This window comes from Gallus gallus, chromosome 2 (assembly GCF_016699485.2).
Source record: "Gallus gallus isolate bGalGal1 chromosome 2, bGalGal1.mat.broiler.GRCg7b, whole genome shotgun sequence".
Taxonomy (NCBI): domain Eukaryota; kingdom Metazoa; phylum Chordata; class Aves; order Galliformes; family Phasianidae; genus Gallus; species Gallus gallus.
In genome coordinates this window covers 104,796,556-104,818,673 of record NC_052533.1, presented here as the reverse complement: position 1 = coordinate 104,818,673, position 22,118 = coordinate 104,796,556, and the positions used below count along the sequence as shown (strand labels likewise).

Genomic DNA, 22,118 nt, shown 5'->3' with positions numbered 1-22,118 from the left:
AATGAATCAATGAATGTTGGTGGGTTTTGTTTTTCTAAAAGGGGGGTGTGAGAAATGATAACTCCATCAAAAAATATGCTCTTCAAGCAAGTTCTTCTTTCCCAGTAGCCTGCTTTAAATGGTGATACTTGAAGCATACCCTAAAGGCAAACATATCCACACTGATTCAGAGGAAGAAGTTATAAAACTAATGATTCAGCAAGGAAAAAACTTATTTCAAATACCTCTATTGTACTGAAAAAGCCTTCCATTTAGTTGTCCATGCAATTTTAACATCACAGTTTTAAACCACTTGCATTACAGCTGTAAGGGAGCGCCTGTTACCTGGTTGGTGTTAATTAACACAAATTCTTCTTATTCCCTAAGATATAAGTAAATGTTGAAATTACAAGGAAAAAAAAATAACTTCAATTTATGCAAGTTGGGAAAATGATCAAGAAAAAGGAGAAAAATAGTAAAAATCATAAAAAGATGGTAATAAGGGATTAAAAAAAATTGTACTTTGAGTCAAAGAAAAAAGAAGTGTTGTAAAACTTTCCATATTGATAGAGGCAGAAAACCACTGAATCGAGCAGCAAATTGATAATTTGTTGCTGAGAGTTTATTTCTCAAAGGAAGACGCCTCAAGATATTTATACCATAAATATTACAACCAGCATTCGGAAACTGTGAAACCACTACATTTTGCCTTGGAACATCTACTTTACCTATCTTCCACACTGATGAGAACTCTTATATGTGTGTTGTTTCCAAATGAATATAGGAAGTAGTTTAAAGTAGGACACTGTGCAGGTGGGAAAGCCTTAAAGTGACAAAGTGTCCTTCAGAAATAAAATGATAATCTCCTCACCTCATGCACATGAGGGAAGGTAATCCTGGCAACTGCTGAAAACTGATCATCCAAGAATAACGCGGACGAAAGCCCTGAATATCCACAAGTATCAAACATCAGGCAGTGGCAGATATACCAGATCTCCTCTAGCCAGGATCATATCACTTGTTTTATCCAGAGTGATTCTTGAGCCAGCTGCTCTGCAACAACTTCTGCCAAATCCTGGCAGAAGATGCCGCTGAAAACCCTCAAACATTCATTTAGAAGAATTAGAGACATGAGATAGGAACATTTATCTGCATGGAGACAAAATACACTGTAACTTCACCTTCCTCTTGAGTATAATACTGATTTCCTTCACAGTTGAAATAAAAGGAGAGGATGATGAAGACCGTTAGGACTCTTTAAGTGTGATATCCAAAGAAGAGGAAGTGCTCAGTTCTATCTTTTGTTATCCTTATATGCTAACTCAGTGAAGTCATGTCAGGTCAGTCCTGTTGGTTCACTGCAGACAAAACATTCTAGAAATTAAAGTTCTGAAAATAAAAGTTCCAAAAATCAGTTTGTTAACCTCTTTTAATAAATATTTCTAAAAGTGCTTTTTGAGACGTACCCACAAAACTGTGGTTTTCAATTGCAGCCATGTAAAATTGTGTTCTTAGAAAAAATACAGAAACATTCAGCTAATTTAGAAAATGCACAATTTGAATGTTAATATGTTAAAAAGTAATAGTTACCCATAGGCTTCTGCTGTGACATGAAATTCTAATTTCAAGTTAGAATTCCAGTACAGAGTAACGTAAATTTTCCATGGAAAGGAGTTGGCAGCAAAATTTTGATACAAGAGCAATTAAAATTTGGGGTGGGACTCAATGATCTCGAGACATCCATTCCAAACCCTACAATTCTGTAACTCTTTGAAAACATATATAAATATTTGAAATATTTAACAAATATAATGAAAAACCTGTATGCCAGACTCACTGATGATATCCTCATTTTTCCCTGAAGAGATCTTACCCTGATTTGCTCACAGGAGTGAGGATAAGATCAATATGTGTTAAGAAGAAAAATTCTGAGAGTTTCTTCCCAAGACTAGAAATCATAAGAGAAATCTGGATGGAATAGAAACTTAGAATCTGCAAACGTAAATTCTCTTGTCAGTATGGTGTACACTGCAAGTCTTGGTCTCCAGTTAGGATTCCAAAAGACAGCTCCTTACAGTTGAAGACCTCCTTCTATTTTGACAGAGATTTACTACTAAAACCTATTTGATATTCATATTTTTAAATTTAAAAAAAAAAAAAAAAGCCTTGTTATAGAGGGAGGAAATAGATCAAACATAGTTTAAACTCTATCCCCTTCAAACTGTTATCCAGATTGACAAGGAAGCTACTGAATGTTATTACAAAGATAACAGAGTTGTGCACTAAAAAGTGCTATGACTATCAGTGTCCTGATGGATTCACATCACATTATGGTTATTAAGAGCTTTTGTTAGCACTGAGCTCAGTATTTCACCACTAACTTTCCTTCACGTGAATCTGTCATAGATCACAGTTTTGATGTAAAGTTCTTCCAAGAACTTAGACAGAATGTAATGTTTGAAAATAAATACAAAGAAATGTACTGTTTGTCCCACAGATTCTTGTTCTGCTGCTCACTCCAAATTCAATTAATTTTTCCATGGTATAGCTGACAATTTTCCCCATAATCAGTAAGCACTCAAAGCATTCAGTAAATAGATTCATTCAAGGTTAACCAAACAATATGGCAACAAAGAAGTGTTCTGATTGAGATTTTATGAATGCTCTGATGGGGCCAAAAATGTGTCAGGTCTTTAAAACATTAAAAAAATATATCCTAACAATTTCAGATTCCTTTGACATGTTAAAGAAAGAAGTTATAATGCACTATTATGTCAGCACTTTGGAGACACACAGTAATACTAATTTTGCCAGAATTTCACCATTCTTTTTGTCAGAGAGACTATTTCAAAATCCACCAGCCAATGGCCAAAGTGAGCTATCAGAAGACAGAAAAGCTTAGGAAAGGAAGAAACTATTTGTAAAAACTAAATCCAATAATATAGGTACACTATAATCTGTTTGTTCAGGTGGTGTTGCTACCATCTAACCTACACTGCTAATGCTAATTGATTATTATTCTTGTCCCCCGAGCATCTATCTTTTTACTTTCTCTTTAAATTTGATGAACACTATTGCCTTATTCCTTATTCAAAAGTACATCCAAATCATTTCAAAGCCAGGTTGGATGCAGTCCTGGCCAGCCTGATCTAATGAGTGGTGACCCTGTCTATGGCAGGGGATTGGGATGGGGTGGGCTTTTAGGCCCGTTCCAAATTGAGCCATTCTATGATTCTATGATTCTCTGAAATCTCAATTGAAAAAGCAGGGAGTTTTTAATACTTTTGTTGTTTTGAGTGATGAACACGTTATATTAATTCAAAATGGATGACTTGGATTAAAAAAAAGATGGTATAACAAATACATAAAAAGGAGGCTGTACATCTGAGGGTAAAGGAACTGGTCACATACTGAAATGTTTCATCAAAAATTACTCAGATGAGGATTTCATGTTATTTATACAGCAATTTGAGTGTCTATTCAAACATAACAAAATAATGTTATAATTACAGTAATTTGTGTGGTTAGGTTTGAGGTTGAATTTCAAATTTTTTAAAAAGTCATGGAAGATCTTAATATCAGTTTGCTCAGAACAGATTCTTTTCAGATTTTCAGTTTGTCATCCAACATGAAAAAGAAAAAAAATGCATTCACATGGAATCATGAACTATTAATATCATACATTTCAAGATTCTCAAATTAGCTCTTAAATTTAAGTACTTTGCCATATTTAAAATCATTCTTTATGGGCTCAAAGCCCAGCTGAAGCAAATTTTGTGGGGGTCTTTCATTGGTGTCAAAAATCAAGGTTGTTAACGACTTTCTCTGATGTCTGCAAAAATCTAGTGATTTTTCTTCCAAAATGACAAATAATTGTGTACATATACATATATTCACATATTTATGCAGGTACAGGTATTAACATATCTGTGTCTGTATATGAATATATACATACAATTAAATTACTTGAGTTTCCAGTTAGTGGGCAAAGATGATTGTGATCTATAAATGTGAAGTTTGACGTAAATATTTTTTTCTAAGAACTTACTGCAAAAATCTTCATCTCTAAAGCTGTTGGAAAACGAATTCAGACTATTTTTATCATCCTGTCCTCTTCTGTCATGTTCCTGTTTGGACAAGATCTATATCTGTATATATTACAGATATTTTGAAAATATTTGTTCATCTTCTCAATCAATTCTTGTCTTTAGCAAATATTTCCTGTGGTTCTTCCAATATTATATTTCTTCATGTGCTTTTCAAGTTGGTGACATCAGACTATTCCGTCCTTCTCTGGAACTTTTCCTGTGCGCATAAATAGATATGTTTAGGTATTTGTTTGATTATTAATGGATAATTAAAACATAAATAAATTTTTAAAAAATAACCTTTCAGTCAACCTGCCAAAATACAGAAGACAGAAAATAATGCTGGATTACATATTCTCTGCAAGATGTAGATGCTAGTATTCAATCATTTCAGTCCCTTTAAAGGAATCCTCCTACCTCATTGTCAGCACCAATACCTATTGAGAACCTCAAAATTTTTTCAAAAATAACCCTTTTCTCTTAGTCATCTATCCTCCTTACTGTTTTCTCTTTACCACACCTCTTTTACCATAAGCTATATATTACTTGCAAAAGCCAATAGCATTCTACCTTGAAATCTAATCACCCTTTTCCTTATATTTTATCTTACTATTCAGTTAACATGACATTAAGCATATTTTACAGCAAGCCAGGCTTTCTAGGTTCTATTCAAAGTAGTATACATATTTTACAAAACTATTAATGTTACTGATATGCAACCTCACTTGATTTTTCAGCTAAATCTACTTAATGACTGTGAGGTTTTCAGAAAGAGAAGAGATAGTTATTTGCAAACAGAATAGTGAATAAGGACTGAATCAGGTTCTGGGTCAGTTCCTTATGTGCACAACACTGAGTTTTGCCTGGCTGTTTCATCGAAAGTCAGTCATTTTTGCATTTATTTATAAATACATTTACTTGACTACTTCTTAATAAATTATTCCACATTTCAAGATAAAATGCCATAACATTATTTTAAACTCTGATAGCATGTGGCCACATACTATATATAGCAGCAATTAGCATAATACCAGAAAACATGAGGTGATATGCAAATAGGAGAAGAATGCAGCATTGGCACGGCCCAGTACAGCAAACTCTGACATCTGCTTGGCAATATTTTGCATGTGTAAATTCCGCAGTTCTGTCTGTTTGTGCTTAATGAACTTGTCTGGAAATTCAGAGCACCTAACTGAGAGATTATCCAAAGCAACAGCACAGCAGCAGTCTGTTTTAATTTAGGCTGTCTGCAAGCTACTGCTATGAAAATTAACAACTCTTAAGTGTGTTAAATAATCCCTGGCCTTCATAATAATTGAGCAGGCTGAAAGGAGTCATACAACTTGTATTATCTTGTTGTCAAACACCAGCTGACTTTTTTCCCCATGTATATTGATTTGGAGAATTAAGCTGCCTCTACTTAAATATGTCAGCCTGGAAGGGTTTTAAGGGCATCTAGCAAACTGCTAGGACTACATTTCTAGAGCATTTACAACATCAAATGGAATTTTATTTTAAAGTAACAGGCTCCAACTATGCTTCTACCACCAAAGCATCTCCAAGAGAGGGCAACCAAGGCACAAATTAGTTGCTCTTCTGCCTTTCCATAAGACACTGTGGTAACAAATAGTGGCAGAGAAATTAAACCAGGTTCAGTTGTATGAGATTGCTAGCAGTGCTTTGCAACTCTAATATGTTCTTTATAGTCTTCTACAAATTGTGCCTAGTAATGTCTTCCCAAATCAACCAGCTGTCCAAAGCTGACTTAGTTCAGCCATTTTTTGTGCTGGAGTCAGAGACAGTGTCATTCTGACAGAAATGAATGTTTGTCTAGTGCTTACTTGGTAATCTATTAACACCTGACACAGGGGACGGTCTCAAACTCAGAATAAATTGGAAGAGAAGAGAGCAAGAAGAGGTTACCCTGGCCCAGACAATATCACAGAACCTTATCATCACCTTGGATGCTATCTTGGTAACACCAAGAAACACTAGCTGAGGCTAGCACCTTGTGGTGCCAGGTAGAGCTTATGCACCTATATAAGACATGGTTCCAAAACTTTTGCCTTCAAAGTTTCAGAGAAATACAGCTGATAAAATTACACCTATGTTGTACAAACGTTTAAAAGTGTGAATGAGTAACAAACCTCTGGTAAGGTCTCCATTCTGGACAAAAAGATTGAACTTTGAATCTCAAGAACGAATTAGGTGGAGGATACTCTACTATAGCCCAAACCTTTCTCTACTTAAAAGACCTTGAAACTTCATCAAGCATATATCATTGCATTGTTCTGTAATAGTTTCTGATTGATGGGCCATCTTATGCTGTGATGACTTCAAAGAGTGGGAAGGTAGTATAGATTTGGGAAGAGCTGTAGCTGAGGCAAGATTATTTCCTATTTATCCAGCACTAAGAGAAACTATTAGCATGCTTTTACAGAACTTTGATTGTACCTAAAGACTGGAAGGACCATTTACTATAATTTTATTTGATTTGTTGAACTGAAATTATCCAATCTGTGTGCATTGTCGTGGGATAAGAAATGGTCAATTCATGATATAAATATATATGTAGATGGATAGTTGATCACAGGTGGAAGAAAAATCCATCTTGATCCAGTTTCTTGATTATTTATGTAGCTATAGTCAGGCAGAGCTCACTGCAAAATGATGGTGCTGATGACTATGCCATTGTTGTGGGGTCTTGAAAAAAGAAATCATTTCTACTTCTTTACTTAAATTTCAGAGGACCAACTAAAATTGCTTTGCTTCTGTGCTCAGCAGATGAAAACTGATGAAGGCTTTGCACTGAAAAGAATTTTATATGTTCTGTGTAATTATATGTTTTTGCATGACTTAAAATGACAGTACACTCAATTTGAAATATTTGATTGCGAAGATTAATAAAACAAATGGCACAATAGTCCCACTATATTCCAGTAGATACAAGTATTTTAGGAAGCTAATTGAGGACATACAGATTGCAGACATGTACTGAAGAGTGAATATGATTTAGTGAATTTGCTCATAAGACTGACAAAACCAAATGCTTTTTAATAAATAATAAAAGTATTATGGCTTCAGTGTGACCATACTTTTTCCATGCAAAAATACACGCTGGCATGCTTACATAAAAATTAGCCTGTCTAATGCATCAGATAAGGTTCTGCAGTGGTCACACTCACAGGAAAAGAAATATATTTCAGGCGAATTGAAAAATATATATATATAGTTACAAAATAATATTGTCAGCATTTTTCTTCATTTTTTACTTGACACGAGACTTTCTAAGCAAATGTGATTTTTCATATAAGGCAGCCACTTCTCCTACCACCACTTTTAAGAGACAGAAAACACTGAAGCCAACAATATTTTTATTCTTTCTGATGAAATCTATTTTGGTAGCTATGTGCTGTATGGAGTGAAAGATACTTTTCAGTATTTAAAGACTGGAGATGAAGCTTCATTTTACCTGTCTGCTTTTGATTTTGTTAATAGATTTATTGTCAGAAAAAAGTTATCCTTATGATTACATAGCCTGAACTGGTGAATATTCATAAGTCATTAGTGAAGGGCTGCTTTTTTCAAGGCAAGAATATAAAGAAAGGATAATAACAATAATATATTTTAAAAATTTCTATTCTCTCTACAAATTACAGAATGGAAAAATTCTTACTTTTTGATAAGTATAAGTATAGGCAACAAAGAGATTAAGTGATCCAAAGACTGAAGTCCCTAATTGTTATTAGATGTGTTTGATATAATATGCACAGTAGGACAAAATAAAGCTGTATGCCTTGCATACCTTAAACAGTGACTTTATGATGGGAGACAAGAATTCCATGTTAAGAGTACTGGAACTGTCTGGGGCAGAATCTCTTCTCTTGTTCACTCATTGATTATTTAAGGCTAATCACAGGAGAAAAACTATCTTTTACTCTGCCTAGATACAACAGATTTTGCTTTGTGAAGGAAGACAGTGAATTCATCATATATTGCATGTATCAATGTAAGGCTACTTCATTCATCATCTACGTGTTATGTTTCTTGAATAATTAGTAAAGAATTACTGTATGGGAACTGTTGAGTCATGGCCTGAACCACTGATTGACCACCTGAGGCAAGGACTGGGTCAGCTGTGGGAGTACAGGTGACCTCATTTAAGGGCTGGCTACCACTGGGGAAGGATCTCTTTCTGGAGATCCCTCTTTTTTGGAGTTTTCCTCTGTGAGCCTAGATCCTCAGATATGGGTAAGCATTTCTTCTTTGACTGTCTCTCTTCCACCATGATAATATTTCCAACTATAACACCTGTAAAGTACCATCCCAACCATGCTACTCTTCCAACTGTACATTTGTTGACTATGCACTTACTATATATTATTGTATCAGATCATGCTCAAAAGTATATAAAAGTATTTAGGAGAGTAATAAAAAGTATATACACTAAGACCTATCTGGCACACGTTTTTATATTAAGTAACTGAACAAAGTGCTGCTTCCGTGTCCTTGAACAAAATCCACCTTCCACGTTGACTCATTCTACTCAGCCAGTTTTTCATCCATAAAAAGAATACTGTCCACTGAGGACATCTAAGGAAAATAAATTGTCTTCATTAAGACAACACACAATGAAGCTGGTATTAGGAAAAGCATTCTAATTATGACAACAATTAAAGTCGTGAATAGCAACCCAAGGTGGCTACAGAATCTCCTTCACTGGACATACTAGATATAATTAAGAAAACTATATAAATGATGCTGGTGTAATCTGGGTATAACTGATTCTGCCTCCTACAGAAAAATAATCTAGATAACCTTCAAAGATTCTCTTCAGCTGTACATTTCTATAATTACAGACCTCAGCCTTTCAGTACAGTTCTGTGATTCATTTAATGTTTGTAAATCCTGTGGACTCATAAAGCTAACAAACATGTTATATACATTATTCATTAGCGTAATTTGTGTTCTGTGTTGCAGCCTATTAATGCACAGACCTGATCAATGTAACTTTCCTTCAATCAATCACAACACCAACTAGATTTCCCTGCATTTTGCTCCACATTGAACAATTGTGGTTTGTTTTTTTTCTTTTCATTTTATTTTTCATCTCATTTACAAAGTATGCCATTTTGCAAGTGTGCGTCCTTGTCCTAAGGGCAATATGCCTCTCTGCCTTTGATCTAACAGGAGTTTATCGTGTCACCATTACTTTCATATTCCATATTTCTCCTTCTTGCATCTTATTACTCTACTATGTCCTCAGGGCAACTGCCCTTTGAGGTTTATTCTGTTCAAATGAAGCTCCTGCACCATGGAACATAAAGTAGCATCAATAATAACAGTGGACATTAAACAGCTGTAGAAGGGAAAGACAGGCCTTCAAGAGTCACAAACCTAAAAGAACTAGAGCCAGCGATGACTTTTTCTTTACCAGACATGTTTCAGCACCAGTATATTTTTGCAGTGTCTTGCATCCCTTCACAAATCAACGATATTTACACCATTGAAGTTTATGTCCACCTTGGGATTCTTTCTGCTTTGCTTCATTCCAAAATCTACAGCAGAAACACAAGCTGATAGGATTCTAGGATAATCGGTTCAATATTCTACTTGCTTTATGGAAGAGCTAGCCACAAATTGCCTTACACACACACACACACACACACACACACACACACACACAAAAAAAAAAAAAAAAAAAAACCTTTACTGACAAGCATCAGGAAGATATGTTTATGGTAAGTATCAAACTAACTATGCTTAGCAAGTTGCATTGAACTGCTCTTTGACTGCCTCTTCTTGGCTTATTCTTGACTGCCCTTCAGACATTCTTACAGTTCAGAGAAGAGTAGACACTCACACTTCTTCATCTCCACCAGTGGGTAAACAATTCTTCTAATAAAATAGCATCTTCCAGACTATGAATGTTACACAAAAAAGAATAAAACTATGCCATATGACTAAAATAAATATTTATTAGTATCCACATGCTTCATTCAAATGAATGGTTATGAATTTACAAAAGCTTCATCTGTGAAAAAATAAATTAAAAAAAAAAATGAAGTTATCCATACTTTTAGCTGTTACCCATGAAATAGCTATTATAAAAGTCTCCCAAAACCATTTAGTCTGAGCTTTACAATCAAAACCTTTTGATTTGAGGTATGAAGTTGTCTCGCTCCAATTTATAGGAGGGAGAGGAGGTTCTTTGAAATATGTATGCCCGGCGTGAGATTAAGAAACAACGGTTCAAATGTTGGTCCGACCAGTTTATTACAAATGTTAATAAGGGAGATGGGGAAAGGGGAGGACGGACGCTATTAAGGATTGGGGTGATGGGGAAGGGAAGGCGAGCGATAGAAAAGATAGAAAGAGGCAAGAATTGCGTAAAGCGGGGATAGTCACCACCAGGATCCGGCAGCAGTCCCGTTGCACGACGTTCCGACAGTCCGAGGCCGAAGGGCAGGAGCAGCGAGGCCGGTCTGGGGCAGCGAGAGGATGCAGGTCAGGGAGGAAGCAGCAGGTCTCAGGTAGCAGGCCCAGGGAAGTCCGTCAGCAAACGGTCCGTAGAGGAGGATCGGAAGGCAGGAAGCTCGTGTCGTGGTGAGAGATCAGTCTCCACGTAGAGATCCGTCTACACGTTGCGGTGAGAGATCAGTTGGCAGAGAACCCCTCAAGTCTGTCGTGGTGAGAGATAAGCCTCTCCCGTTGCCGTGGTTGTGGTGAAGGATCAGCTTCCACCGTTGTGGTTATTGGACCCTCTTTTATCCTCCATTTTCTGCTGCCTACGTGACATTCCTGGGTGCTTGAGCAAGAGTCCTGTGCATACCTCCTGAGATGGCCATTTTCCTTGAGATAAGTCCACACAAAAAGACCGTTTCCCGGCCATTAGCAGCAGCTTATCTCTCTCTCGATGCCCCTGGCCTTGTCCATCTGTGCTCCTTAGAGGATTTCACAATCCTTAGCCAGGACCTGTCCATCAGTGTCCTCAAGACAAAAGATTTCTCTGCCTTTGCCCAGGACTTGCCTGGACTTGTTCCTCAGCAAACTTTGAGTCAATGATATAAAAGAATTGTCTCTTACAGAAGTCTAAAACAATTTCTCAATTTCTTTATGCCAGTTTATTCAAAAATGACTTTGATAAAATTAATACTGATGGCTACTCATGTAATTCAGGTGATAACAAGCTTACATGTGCCTTAATTTCAGCCTAAATTGTGTACACACGAATACTCTCACGTGAAGAAAAGGAGTTTCTTGGATTTTAAGTTTCAGTATGAAACAAATCTAACCTCCCAAAAACGAGAAAAATCAAAATATAGTAAAGAAAAACCACAAGGCAGACAGTGATTATATATATTTTCATAGCATAGGATTCCTTTTTTTTTTTTTTTTTTTTTTTTTTTTTGCACGAGATAATATTACTGCAGTCCAGTTTACTGGATTAGTTTTGTTATTTGAATATTAAAGGATTAGCATCAGTAGCATTCTCTCCCTTGGTAATATTCTTTAAAATGCACATTGTGCATATAAGAAATTATAAATAGCAATCTTACAACAATAGCAAGACGAGAAATGGATCATTAGCCATATTACAATCTATAAGTCTAGATCTATTCTCCAGGAAAAAGTACTGGAACATTAATCTGGTTGAGCAACTTAACCAATGAAGCGTTGGTGTTTCTATAGCGATACTGAGATGAATTCAGACCAAAGAGAAAATAAAAACAGATTTTCTAGTTTTTATTTTCTTTTCCTCTTGCTATATTAAGCAAATACATTCAAAGAAAATCTGATTGCAATCACTGACATTTTAGAAGTATACTTTCCCTATTAAAGGAACCTGCTGTTGCCAGCAGCTATCAGATGAGGAAGTGTCACAGATACACAGGTTTCAGGTTTATTATTTGTTTCCTGATTACTATCATCTGTTGCAATTTAATGTCAGGGATAATATAACTGATATGCTAATGAAGGACTGAAGTTCAGGAATTCATCTGGAATCAGTGATTACGGTGATAAATCCTCCTTATTTTCAGGCATTCAGTGTCCAGCTAAAAACTCTCAATGATTTAAAATGTTAATCAGTGAATAATAAACATAAAGAAAGACAGTGAAGAAAGACCTGATTGAATACTTTGTGTGGAAACATTTTTGATGAATGCCTTCACTTTTTTTTTTTTTTCTTTTACTTTGGTCACTATCTTCTCCAGTTTTTTTCAATGGAAAAAAACTGAATAGATTTTTCTCTTATTTTTCCCCATATATTTTCTATTATCCACTAAATATGAAGTTATTTTTTTTCTTACAGTCCAGTAGACATTTTTTTAGAAGACTTACAAATTTTATTTTATTCTCCGATGAACATTTTTGAGCTTCTGCATATTTTCCGATGTCTTTTTAATTCCTTCCCTCTTTTTTTTTTTTTTTTTTTCTCTCCTTTGTTTCTTTCTTTTTCTTTTTTTTTTCTTTTCTCTCTGAAAACCTTCCTAGGTAATCTGGAAAAAATAGCTTGGAGATATTTTTCTTGAGTGATGTGAAAGTAAGTAGGATTTTAAAAACAGCTCTAATCACCATCTAGGAGCACAAAGGTTCTGGCACAGCATTCTTTGCAGATATATCTGAACAACGCCTATGATCGCTACTTGCCTTGCTAAAGACAATAGAAGAATTCTGTGAACATTGAAGAGAAGAAGTGTGTAATAAAGAGGCAATGTGAGAAAAAGGTAAATGTTGATTCAAACCAATTTTTGTGAAATAAAGTGTGTCACTTTATTTTGAATCAATTTAACTCAATTACTTAATGAAGCATAGTGGAAGAAGTCAGTCACTCGAGTGATTCCACTGTTTAAAAATATTGGAAACAGGAAGGGGGAAATACACTATATTCAGATTTTCAAAATGGAGAGTGAATAACTTAGGAGAGATGAGAGGATACTGGAAGGGCACCTTTTACAGAAACAGGATATAAACAAACACTCTAATCTTATCTCATATCTCACGCTTTTTGTGTTTTTCAATTGCGTCTATACGAATCATTTGCTTTTACAGTGAAAGTGTTTCAGTTTTTCTTAGCTTGTTTTTTACAGTGTCCTAAATGTGACAGCATCTTAGTTTACCAGGAGAGCTAAGCAGGGACCCATTCAACAGTGATGGTTAATATGTCGTATCAACATGCTATAGAAGTCCAGAAACCAGAAATGATGGAGAACAGAACAAACCGAATAAGGGAAGGAAAAAAACAAACAAACAAAAACAAAACAAAACAAAAAAAAAAACTAAATTATTCTCTAAAGAAAAGAAACAAACACTTCCCCTGATATTCTCCTAGCTGCATGCCAAAAACATATTTGAAATGTTAAACTATTGTTACAATTTGGAAAGCATGAAAATTGCAAAAGCTGCAAGCAGAAAATGCTACAGATAACAGAGAATCACAATTTAGTGGATTTTCACTCCTTCTACTAATAACTGACAAAGAATGCTTTGATCAAGCAGATTCTGTTGACAGAGACTTTCCACAGCAGACAGAAGCTCTTATCTTCAAGCTATGAAACACAAAAAACGTTCATAAAGATCACTTTGAATGCCATTTTCTCTGTATTATGTAAGTTTAGGGATTACTGAGCACAAAAAAGGTGTGTGATGAAAGATACAAGACTTGGAAGATATTCTAGTGCACAGTAATTCACTGCAGTTATTACCATTAAATTGCACATACTGCTCGTAAACATTGTTCCCTATTTAGCAGATGTGTCAATGGTTCTAGCAATTTTCTATAAGCAAAAATTCTGCCCTAACAAATCGATCAACCTTCAGAAAAAGAAAAAAAAAGAACAAAAAACAAAACAAAACAGAAAAACAACAGGCTTTCAGCAGTAGATACACTAGCTCTCCTCTCTTAAGCTCTATCTCTGGAATACTACAAGTCATTTACCATGAATTTCAGTAACTCACAAAGTAGAGAGTAAGGGCTTGTTACTAGGTAGAAGCACTTAAAGAGTGCAGTGCCTTTCTTTCATTTTGAAAACATCTTGGTAAATCAATTAAAACAGCTTTTATTTTAAACATTTGTTATTACATTCAGCACCTTTTCCACCATCATAAAATTATTTAACTAGCCTTTCAATATTGAGTATCCCATTACAATTTTACAGTTGGCCTTCCAAAAACATTAAAGAACTTGACAGGGTTATGAATCACAGAATATTTGCCACTCTGTGGACTAATCTATCACACAAAGACTGAGATCATATCTTTATCTAAAGGGCTGGTGTTGATTCAAATTTTGTGGCAAATTAAACTGGAAAAATGTGTGATTACTTCACACACACACCCATACTGCTCCTACAGCTGAGGTTTTTTAATTACTCCTAAATCATTGCAACTTTCAGACCAATATATTAATGCTAAATCAGTAATCCTACATGAATCTACTACACAGTGTACAGATATATCATCCCAAATCAATATTAACCCAGAGGACTCCTCACTGGCTTATATGTGATGATACACACAATCTCACTGAAGACCAGAGTATATCTCATACCTTGTTTTTGGGACATATGTATCTAAATCAGGATTGCTTCACGTTTCCATTTTTACAACAAACTCAGATTTGCCACTTAACACCTTATAAAATGCAGTATGGATACAACAGTTTCCCTAAAGGAATGGGCTTCCCTATGACGGTCGATCACATTCAGTGTGATCTCTGCCCGTAGCTGGTGCCTGCAACATTTTTTCCATTGCAAGAGATCATTTCATCTCCTCTCAGAAATAAACAATCAAAATGAAACTGATAAGAAAGACAATATTCAGCTTTTTATTATTATTTTGTTTTCTTCTATTGTATTCCGATTTCTTTACCATTTCAATTCTGCCAGTATTGTCATTCAGTGACCATTCTCATGATTGTTTACTGCTTCAAAGTTTTAGTTGATTTTCATCTAAGCAATGTCAACAATGTAAGTGACAATTGCTTTGAGTATTCATTTCTCTACCAATTCACAGACAATCAGATTCATTCCAACCTTGAGACTTAGCTATCATCAGTCACCTTAGCCTATCAAAACAGTCAATCTACATAATGGGAAAATGTAAAAACCTGAGGTCATAAAGAGCTCTTTCTTCTTGAAAGCTACAAGGAATATTCTGTTAGCATACCTTTCAGACTCCAGCTATGTATGTTCACAGAATAGGTCAAAGAAGTGTCTGTTGTGCTGTCCTCATGTGTTTAAACTACTTGGAAAACAGTTTGAAGTCCGTAAGCATGTTTCTCTGTATTTTTCTATTAGCTGTTTTAAGGTTACTTTTTTAGAATTCATACATAAAGAAAAGGATGGATAAATTCTGGTACCAAAGTAGGAGCAATTCTTCACATGAAATAAAAATTACACTTTTCTCTACTGAAATAAGTTGCAGGAGTTCCAGAGAGAACCAGTGAAAAGTCCCTTTCAACTCCCTGGATCTGATTCAATATCTGACAAATTGAAAGAAAAAAATTTCTATCAACTGCCACAGGCTTTCACTGAGTTTCTAATCTGTGCAAAATAAAAAGAAAAATAAAATAAAAATCATTGCTGTTTTATATTATTCACCCATACCATAGCTTTTAAATAAAAATATCATTTTTGTCATTGGCCATATTTTAGGAGGTCATGTTACTTTGTCTATAGTATGCCTTTTCAAATAATGGTAAGAATAATATTGGGCTTCAAAAACTAAAGGCAATAGGCATGGGGGGAAACAGGGAGGACATTCCGAAAAAAAATTACATGGCTTTTAATAGAGTTCCTGAAAGAACCTTCAGATACTTCTTGCCTGCTGATACCAAACCTGCATACAAGATAAAATCTCCAATGTGAGGAATCAATTTGATCTAACTGAATCATAGGATGAGGTAATGGCCTTAAGTTGGACCAGGCCTTAAGTTGCACCAGGTGGTGGAGTCACCGTCCCTGGAGGTGTTCAAGGAACATGTGGTACTGAGTATGGTACTGAGGGACGTGGTTAGTGGGCATGATGGGGATGGCTGATGGTTGGATTGGATAATCTCAGAGGTCTTTTCTTTATGATTCTTTGATAACATGAAGCTAGTATAGTTCACAGAAGCTACCTTCTGTGTATATCTTTCTAGAATGACCCTACTTTTTCCCTAGCTTTAAAACTGATCACTACATTCACTGAAAGCAGAAAACCTTCACGTTGTTTCACGTTAACTCATTTCCCCCTTTTTAACTGTAGTCCTTCTATCTTCCTACATTCCTTAAATTTGCTAGTAAAAACACTTCAATACATAACAGATGTGCACATGAACATTGCATTAAATTTATTGCATATAGAGCACTCTCAAAAGTTTCATTCCTTTTCTTCTCATGTGGTGAACACCTGCATCTTTTTACAAAAGAATGTGGTTGAGGAGGAGAGAGTGCTTGCTATGCTTGCAACTTACCTCTTTTCTGTTTATATTTTTATAGCAAAATTACTCTTGGATACCTGTTTTATATCCCTATAATTGCATATGTTATGCACAAATCATGTATATATATTAAATATCTCTGAACTAAGCAATTCACATAGAATAGTTCAAACTTTTTTCTTTGAGATGCTAGATATCACCATTGCATCATTTTACAAATGAAGTGCCATGATTGGAAAACTTGTTCTATGATTTTAAAATGTGACAGATGTTAACAAAAGGGAGGACTTTATTGAGGTGTATTTTACAATTATTAGCAAAATAACTCAAGAAGTAATGTTCCTACTGCCAAATCTGACTTCCTGATTTTAAGCACATAGACATGAATGGCAATTTTCTCAACAATTTCATGAACCTTCTGTTGAGTTGAATAATATCTCAAATATTTTCAGAATATTACAGAAAAATAAAACTATTTTCTACAGATCCTCAAAGATATCTAAACAGCTAGACTTAAAGAACAGTGTAACTCATTATCAGATATGTGTTTCAATGATGGCCAATTTTAAAAGACACAAACAGTGTAGGATCAAGTGGGTAAATCACAGAAATGCAAATGATATTATAGACTTTATTTAAATAAGCGCCTGTACAACTGACATAAGGACGTAAGCCTAAATTTCTTACTCATATACACTTTCTTATTCTGCAAGCAAGCCTAGAGTCATTGCTAGAGCAGTCCACTCTGCTTTCTGCATACCAAAGTGACCACAAAGTGGTTTAAATGTGACAAAATCGAAATAGTTGTTACATATTTATAGAAGCTTTCTATGGTAAATTTGAAAGTCCAAAATATAAATGCAGGACAAAGAACAGAAACTACAGTGAAGCCTATTGAACAATCACAAAACTTGTATGGAATTTAGTGAACAGGAAAACAGTTAAAGCAAGAGTTTCCGACTGAATGCTAATTCAGTTAAGCCCAAATCTCTCATTGACATAAGCAGGAATTTTATATGAGAGCAACAGTATGTTGCCCATGTTATTGATGACACAATAGTTCTGTACAAATTCTCTACAGAGAATTTTCCCCTTCAATAATTATCAGGATGCAGTGTAAAGGTACACATAAGGTACCTTCGTGGTCCCAAATGAAAAGAAAACATCCTGACCCATACCAGGTTTGAGGCCCTAGTAAGAAATGACAATTTGTAGAAAAGATACATAGACAAAGAGTTAACAAATAATAAAGGCAAAACTAACAAAAAAATACAACAACAACAGCAACAAACAACATAATTAACAGTGAATGATCTGTGTTCTTAATACTGACATCAAACCTGCATGTTCCTTTCCATATAATACATGAGTGCTCTGGATTCGTATTTGTTTGCTTGGGAATTTTTGTTAGCTAAATTGAAACAAAACCAAAAATAACCCAGAGAATGTTTATTCCACGCTGACTTTACATGAGATCTTCACATCATTTTCTATTATTTCCAATATTTCTGTGCTGACACTCTCTTTCATTAATATGTCCCATAACAACAACAACAAAAAAAGGCATTTGAAACTTTGTTATATTGATTAGCTAATTTCTGTAACACTTCAAAGATGCAAAGTGTAAATACATGTGCAGAGTATTATGGTTTTTTATTCCATTTACTACAGTCTTTCCTTCAGCTAGACCATTCAATTAAAAAGGAATAATCAGGGAATACATGAGGCATAATTACCTACTTCATGACAATTTACATCTTTTCTCATGTCCTTTGGCTAAAATTAACACCAGGATATCTAATTTATGGCAATCCCCAAGAGAAAATGTCAAAACAAGAGAAAGAAGTAGAGCAGCTCAAGGCTGAAAACAGATTCAGAAATGGGCACAGATCTCAAATCATTTCTGTCTTTATGCAATTGTAAAGTCTGGTCCTTCTTACATCGATTTTCAGTCCAAAAACTTCTGTTATTGTCTAAGTACAACATAGAGCAATTCCTTGACCCATATCACATTAGTTATCCATATAATACAGAACACATTGCCACAACAATTCTTCTCCACAAAGCATGAACACCAAGGTAATATATCGGCTCCTTTACAAGTAATGAAAATTTTATCCTGGTCGTCTGTGTGTATCAATATTTAATCCAGATGTTCATGTTTTGCTTTCATATCTAATGATTACCTTTGATTTTCTAGTGGTCCCAAGATATTAGTTTAGCTGAAAAATGCAGAAAAATAAGAGTTTTTGTTGGCTCTTCCATTTCTATCCCAGTCTTTTCAACCTCATGTCATGCTGAATTCCACCTAAAGGTTCCTACTTCCTCATGGCTGTGTATCTAATGCCTAGTAATGCAGTATGAACTGAGATGGCAGCAAATTAGTGTTTAAGTCCATATCACTTTATCTACTCTTGGTGCTGAATCACTGAAACAGTGTTTAGGTAGGTAGAGGTGCAACTGAAAGAATAATATGCTTAATTTAATGGAAAAATAGACGGAAGAAAGTGTATGTTACTTGGAGAATACTTGCAATAAGTGAAACTTCTTTTGTAACAATAAATATTCCTTTTTTTCTTTTCCTCCAAATTGTCCACCAGGTATCGAGAAGGCTTCTTCTGAAATACAGTTCTGCTCTGCAAAATGACACTGCATGGTAACTGTTGAGTCACAGCCTGAACCACTGATTGATCACCTGGGGAAAGGACCAGGTCAGCCCTGAGAGCACAGGTGAAGGCAATTAATCTGTGTGACCAGAAGGGGTGGAGCCTGGCTCCAACTCTCCTAGATCCCATTTAAGGGCTGACTGGCACTGGGGAGTGATCTCTTTCTGGAAATCCCTCCTTGTTGGAGCTTTTTCCCTGTAAACCTGAAATCTGATATGGATAAGCAATCTTCTTCTGTTCCTTTAGAGCACCTTTATATTGTGCTGATCCTTCTGTCATTACACCTCTGGTGAAACACCTTTTCCCATCATTTTGATCTGTCCAATTGCTACAAACACTAATAACATGACCAAGATTATTTATGTTTGCCTTCTGTTTTCAAGATATTCAAGTATACTTGTCAGTATTTGCAACTTCATACAAAACTGCTGTATATTTAGTCTATGCATGCTTTATATCTTCTTTGGGATTAAGTCTTCTTATAAAAAGGTTGTACTGTATAATTTGTTTGTAAACAATATGTAATGAGACAAAAAAAAGTAATGGAATGAAAATTCATCTTTGTATTATATTTCTTGACAAGTAGTAAATAGAAACATAATAGAATTCCTGATATAGGCGATGCTAAAATTAGCAAACTTTTTTAAAGAACACTCTTCACACAGTGGGGGAGCCTTTTGCATTATTTTTTTTTTCTGGTAAAAATGAAAACTATCAGTTATTTGTTGACAGCACTTATGCAACCAGCACATTTATTTCTCTTTTTCCATTTCACTTTCATCTATAGTCTGTTTTCATAACCTGATAATTACACAGGCAGGTTAGTGGTAAAAGACTGTGATTTCATTGCAAGAAGAGAAATCAAACAGAGATGAACTGTGAAGAAAAGCACAGAGAAAAATACAGGTCAGCCTTCCCTAATATTTGTAGTAACACCAGCAGTTTAGAAAATATATATGTTCCAGATTCATGTGGAAGGGGCTTTTTCATCAGTTAGTATTTACAGATCTATTTGTTATAAACTATCTTTTTTAGCTGCTTATTAAATGTATTAAGTCTCCGGCCTCCCAGATAGACCCAGAAATGCAGTTAGTTTTGCTTTTGCTTTTCTGCTTTGCTGGCCCAAACAACCTCCTTACTCTATCAGCCAGAAAGAGGTCAGAGTCTGAAATGCTGGCAGTGCCCTGTGTCCTGCAGGTGGAAATACTGCACAGTGAAATTGAAAAATGTACATGTGAAATGCCTATATTTTTAGCTGAAAAATATAATAGTCTGAAACCAAACACTGCTTGCAATAATGGTATGTGTTGCTGTCTGACTGAAGAATTCTTAAATATATTCATGTTAATTGTGCAGAAAAGTAGGAATGGAAAATAATTACTAAACTTTTAAAGAGCTGAACTTTTTTGAACTGTGGAAAATAAATGATGAGGCTTAATAGTGGGAGAACCTGAAACAGAACTGAAAGGCTTCGGGTTAAATCTCACCTGAAAATTGTAGGCAGACCTTAAGATTATAAAGAAAAAGTAAAAGAACACTTCATAACATAGCAGCTTTGTAGTATCCTGAGCATGAGGCTTACCCACTATACTGAGAACCCATGAAACTACAAATTCTTCACTCACTTTTAAGCTCTTCAGTACAATGTGTGGGCACTAGCTCACTCATCTACCACAGCCGATTTGCTTTGCTCTGAAGTTCTCAGTAATTTAAGGCAGAACGCCAGCTCTACGGGTTATTGTTATTTATCACCTGAGTCCTCAGGGACACATGTTCATAGCCTCAAACAGATACATAGGGGTTTTGAAAAAGACTAAAAATGTTGTTCTGTGTTATCCTTCACAACTTGACAAATCTGCAACATCAAATCTTTCATTTAAACACCCACCCAGAAGAGACCCTTTATTTTCATCCTCTTTATGTTTTTACTGATCTTTTCCTTTCCTCTTAAGAAAAAGAAAGTACAGAGGCACTTATGTTTGGTTCACATAAGCAAGAACACCTGTGTTACAAGAAACATTGGGGATTTATTTATTTAGGAAAATACATGAATAGTTTTGACTTCCATCAAGGGAAGCACACATCAGCAGCGAGGTAACAGAAGAGAGAATAGGAGAGGGAACAAAATAGACTAGGAGTATTCTCAAATACTTGCCTGGAAAAAAAATGTGGGTTTCATAAATCACTGATAATGACCAAATACTTGGCTCTCTTCCTGTTGTAAGTTCCAAAGCAGATGAGCCCCAGGGATAGAGACCTGAAAATAAAGGGTCAATTTACCTAATTTCACAGTTACAGTAGGATTTTTTTTTCCACTTTTAGTAAGGCCTAGTTTATTTCACCATTCTATTTATTAACCTTTTCATAAGCAATTAAATTGCTAGCAATGCCTCCCCCACAGTCCTCTAGGCAGAGTACAGGGCCAATCACAAGCAAATTTCCCAGCCTTGGAACACTGTAGGAGCAATGTGGGTAAATCTGGCAAAAAGAGGTGCCCACAGGGACAGGAGAAATAGTATGTGTTAGCATTTCTCAGCTACAGGGAGGACAACTGACAGCTGAAAGATTAGCTGTAAAATTGAACAGACCAAAAGGCAGCTGCAGGATTATTTTGGAGGGCATGTTTTCCCTCTTTCCTCAACCCCAGGATCATTCAAAGCTGTACATTTTATGTTGTTTCAGAGAAGGTCTCTAAGGGACAACACACAGTGAAAATGAAGGGAAACGATCACGCCATCTCCTTTAGTTTGTAATTTAGTGCCCTGAGTTCTTTCACTCTCCCTCTAACTTTCTGTAAGAAACTATGGCTTTGTATGTCTGTAAATGAGGATCCCACTGTACACATTTGGTCCTTTGAGTTGTACCTTGGTTTGACATCCAAGACAAAGGAAGTCAGGTTCTCCCTCAGCATCTGTTAGACTAAGCAAGGAGCTATACTTCTTTGCCAAAGATGTCTCCTTT

General features: G+C 35.4%; 1 long non-coding RNA gene across 7 annotated transcripts in view; it reads right to left on the bottom strand.

Moving 5' to 3' along the window:
* Positions 1-4,027: 4,027 nt before the first annotated feature.
* Positions 4,028-22,118, bottom strand: part of LOC101749116 — a 32,911-nt gene continuing 14,820 nt past the window's right edge. For 5 of the 7 annotated variants that reach the window (XR_006938527.1, XR_001464051.4, XR_005857564.2 and 2 more), the window contains one exon: positions 20,047-21,414. This is a non-coding gene — a long non-coding RNA (uncharacterized LOC101749116). Of the gene's footprint in view, positions 4,285-20,046; positions 21,415-22,118 lie in introns of those variants that run through there. The other 2 variants (XR_005857562.2, XR_005857563.2) reach the window with 1 other exon arrangement.